Below are 4,462 nucleotides of genomic sequence, written 5' to 3'. Positions count from 1 at the left end.
AATCTTAAATTTCCAGAATAATCTCCTTTGACTTCATGTCACACCTTCTGGACACACCGGGCTAGGGTTTGGGTCCCCAAAGTCTCAGTAGCCCCACCCCTATGGCTTTGCTGGGCCCAGTCCACCCAGCAGCTCTCATGGGTTTGAGTCTCGGGACTGCAGCTCTCCCAGGCTGGAGTTACACACTATAAGCTCTACCGTTGTTGGGGCTCAGAGGCAGCCCTGCTCCCATAGCTCCACTAGGCACTCTTTGTGGTGGTCTTGCTCACATGACTCCACTAGGCATTGCCCTGGTGAGGCCTTTCTGTGGCAGCTCTGTCCCATGGCGAGTCTCTGCCTAGGCCCATTTTCAATACATCTTTTGAAATCTAGGTGGAGGCTGCCATGGCCCCACAGCTCATGTATTCTGCACATCTGCAAAGCCAGCACCACTTGAATGCCACCAAGGTTTACCGCTTGCTACCTCCAGAGTGGTGGCTTGACCCTCACTGGGGCCCACTTGAGCCACAGCTGAGGAGGCCAAGAAACACTGCACTAGAATGTAGAGAGAAGAGTCCTGAGATGTCTCTGGGCAGTGAATGCTGAGTTTATGTGAGCACCTCTCTTAACATGTTGCCCTCAAGTTCTGAGCTTGCCCTAAAGATCTCTGAAATGCCTTCAGGGTCGTTCTCTCTTTGTCCTGATTAATAGCACTTGGCCTTCTTCTATCTGCACTAATCTCTTTAGCAAATGGTTTCTTGGTCACACCTTTGGTATATTCTTTTAAAGATGCTTTTTCACTCTTTACATGGCCAGGCTGCAAATTTTCCAAATCTTTCCACTCTGCTTCCCTTTTAATTATAAATTTCATCCTTAAATCATTCATTTCCTCTCACATCTTACTATAAGCAGTTAAAAGTAGCCATGCAGCTCCTTCAATATTTTGCTTAGAAATTTCTTCTACCTCGTATCCTAGATCATCACTCTTAAATTCCACCTACAATAAAGCCCTAGGACATGGACACAATTCAGCCAAGTTCATTGCCAATTTATGCCAAGAATGAACTTTACTCCAATTTCCAATAACATATTCTTAATTTCAAACTGAGACCTCAACAGAATGGCCTTTATTGTACATATTTCTCCCAATATTCTAATTACAACCACTTAAGTAATCTCTAGGAAGATTTAGGCTCTCCCTACAGCTCTTATCTTCTTCTTGACTCTCACCAGAATTGCCCTCAACACGGCATTCATGGCAATCTAGGCTTTTTCTAGCCTGCTCCTCCAAATTCTTCCAGTCTCCACCCATTACCCAGTTCTAAAGCCACTTCCACATTTTCAGGTATTGGTTATGGTAACAACCTTACTTTCTAGTACCAAAATCTGTATTATTCAGGGTTCTCCAAAGAGACAGAACCAATAGGAGATAGATAGATGGACAAACAGATAAGAGGAGATTTATTAGCGGATTGGCTCGTGCAATTATGGTGGCTAAGGAGTCCCATGATAGCTAGTCCACAAACTGGAAATCCTTTGATGTTGGTAGTATGGCTCAATCTGAGTAATCTGAGTACAAAAGCCTTAGAACCAGGGAAGCTGATGGCCTCAGTCGGAGGCTGAAGGCCTGAGAACTGGAAGAGGAGGGCATTGGTGTAAGTCCTAGATTCCAAAGGCTGGAAAGCTTCTATGCATTACCTGATGTTCTGATGTCCCAGGGAAGGAGAAGAGTGTCCCAGCTCCAGGAGAAAGAGAAAAGGGAAATCATTTTTTCTGCCTTTTTGTTTTGTTTTGTTTTGTTTTGTTCTATCCGGGCTCCCAGCTGTTTGGATGGTACCTGCCCACATTGAGGGCAGATCTTCCCCACTCAGTCCACCAATTTCCATGCCAATCTCCTCTGGAGACACCCTTACAGAGACATCCAGAACTGATAGTTTACAAGTTCCCTAGGCATTTATAAGTCCATTTAAGTTGACACCTAAAATTAACCATCACACCCATTTTCTTTATATTTGTTGGAAGCACAAAGACAAAAATCACAGGCACTTTGAATTCAAATCAAACTACTAGATTATTTAGTATTTACAACCTATTCAACGAAAAGATTGTAAGCAACTGTAAGCTAGCAAGTAACTGAAGTCAGTTAAACATTTTTATTTTTTTTTTTACTTTTATAATTTTATTGACTTTTTTCTCTTCATAACTTCAAAATAAAAACAGCACATGAAAACCAGTGTATTATCCCAACATCTCAACATAGTTGATTGCCTCAGAAAAGCTGCAACATCATCTTACTCCTCTGAATAAACACTGTAAATACTCCAACTACATAGCAAGTTCAAGTTTCTGCCCATACCAACACATAGCCAATAATCAAACCCTTGCTGCCACCTTTAGGGGCTCTGGGTCTCCACCTGTCTTATCTCTCAGCTGCTCTTCTGGTGCTAAGACTGGGTCTTCCTGATGGGTCTATTTCAGGGTTGGGTCAAGGCTGAGCTGGAGGGAGAAGCACAGTCTGGATCCACAGTCACCTCCCTCTGGCCACCAGTTGGCCAGCCAGTAAATCATTTCCACACAGTCTTTCGTCTCCACTGTTTGTCTCCTCCCTTCCCTAAGACTTATTTCTATCAATTTCACATAACAGTGGATTCAGTGTCCATTAAACTACCGGAGAAGTGGTTTGAGTTTTAACCTGACATATTTTCCTGAGCTAAAAAAGAAAACAAAGTACCTCTATGGCCTTCCTGCCATTAAGATCAAGTAAAAAGGGGAAAAGCACTACTGAGAAGGGCAGCATTAGAAAAGCAGTACACTCTCCTCCTCACCTCCATGAAGGCTGCCCTAGCTCTAACTCTTGAGGGTACAACAAGGCAGTACAACAAGGAGGTATAATGGGGAGAAATGTTTATTTTCCCCTTTTGAACTTTCCTGCTGTCCCCGTCTTTGCCTTCTTCTTAGCGGATCCCTTGGGTTCTGGCTCCTTGCGCTTAGCCGAAGACAGCGAGCCAGTCACCTTGAAGAAATCATCCAGGCGCCCCTGGGTGCTGCCTTGGCGGCTCTTGCTCAGTCGCTTGACCCCACTGCGGATTCGCTCCTCAGAGAACTGCTTTTCACCACACATGAACTTGACCAGCTCTTCTTCATTCGGCTCGCTCCACTTCAGCTCCACAGATTCTGGGTCTAGCACTTCGGGTTCCAGGAAGAGCCGCTGGGCTTCCTTGTGGAGCCAATTTTCCGGCACGGGGTACTTGTTGGGGTCGAGCCGCCTCACAATCTCCTCGATGCTCTTGTGCTTCTAGATGAGGTCCACAGCCCGCTTGGGCCCGATGCCCCGGATACTCTCACAGTAGTCACTACCCAGCAGGATGCACAGATCCACAAACTGCTCCTGGTTCAGGCCCAGCTGCTGCAGAATCCGGCTCAAGTGGAATTCCTGGATGGGCAGCTTCTTGGCCTCACTGGCAGTCAGGTGTCGCATCAGCACAGGGCTGCCGAAGGTGAGGCAGTCCATGTCCTCGGTGGCCGCAGCGTAGACTTTGCCGGCCTTCACCAGGGCAGCACAGCTGGCCTCTGCCTCACTGGGCGCGTCGAGGTAGGGGATGCTCATGAGGCTCAGTAGATGTTTGCACTCATCGTTGTGCTGCTTGGTGACCTTCACCAGACGCTTGGTGAATTTTTCCACCTCCTCCTCGGCCCCAGAAGCCTGAGCCTGCTGCAGCTGCTTCTCTGCCTCAGCCCTCCGCTCACTGCATTTGGCCAGCTCGCCTGACTTGAGCTGTGGTGGTTTGCCGTCAAAGACATACACGGGCTTGATGCCATTCTCCATCATGCGTATGGTGCGATAGAACATGCCCATCAGGTGGCTGGTGGTCTCACCCTCCTCATTCTGCAGCACATCCCCGCCCTGGCGAACAGCAATCAAGAACTGATAAATGCTCATGGAGGCATCAATGGCCACCTTGCGGCCAAAGTAGCTCTTGATGTCATTCTCCCGGATGGCACTGGGGGCCACATCAGCAATGAGTTTGGCCAGGCCTTGAATCCCCATGGCAATATAGAGAAGGGATGGCTGGCCTTTGGGACACAACGCTTTGGCAGCTTGAGCTTGGTCCAGTGTTGTCCAGGACACTCCTAAAGTCGGCTCCCTTCTCCGCTTGGTCGCGGGTCGGCTCTTGCTCCAGCGCCTTCCAAAGCCCCGCGCTCCCGTCACGTGACCCGCCCGCAGCGCACAGCCTCCCGGGGAGTGTAGTGCAGGCAGCGCTCCTCAGACAGCTGCTCTCATGGCAAACAGTCCCTCCAGGGAGAATAGACTCTCTCAGCGGCTCTGCCCCACCCTTCTCCACCGCTTGTCCCCACTCCACCCACAACAGAGCCCCGCGAGCCCCAGCTCCCGCTACACCCGCAATCATAGGAATACAAGTCCCACAATGCCTCTCGCTCAGGGGCACCCATTTTTTATTTTATTTTATTTTTTGTTAACAAA

The 4,462-nt window shown here is 48.4% G+C and overlaps 1 pseudogene; it reads right to left on the bottom strand.

The window, feature by feature from the left end:
- Positions 1-2,129: 2,129 nt before the first annotated feature.
- Positions 2,130-4,175, bottom strand: LOC142865885 (flap endonuclease 1-like; annotated as a pseudogene).
- Between the last annotated feature and the right edge of the window lie 287 nt (positions 4,176-4,462).

This window comes from Microcebus murinus, chromosome X (assembly GCF_040939455.1).
Source record: "Microcebus murinus isolate Inina chromosome X, M.murinus_Inina_mat1.0, whole genome shotgun sequence".
Taxonomy (NCBI): domain Eukaryota; kingdom Metazoa; phylum Chordata; class Mammalia; order Primates; family Cheirogaleidae; genus Microcebus; species Microcebus murinus.
This window is presented reverse-complemented; position numbering and strand designations above follow the sequence as displayed.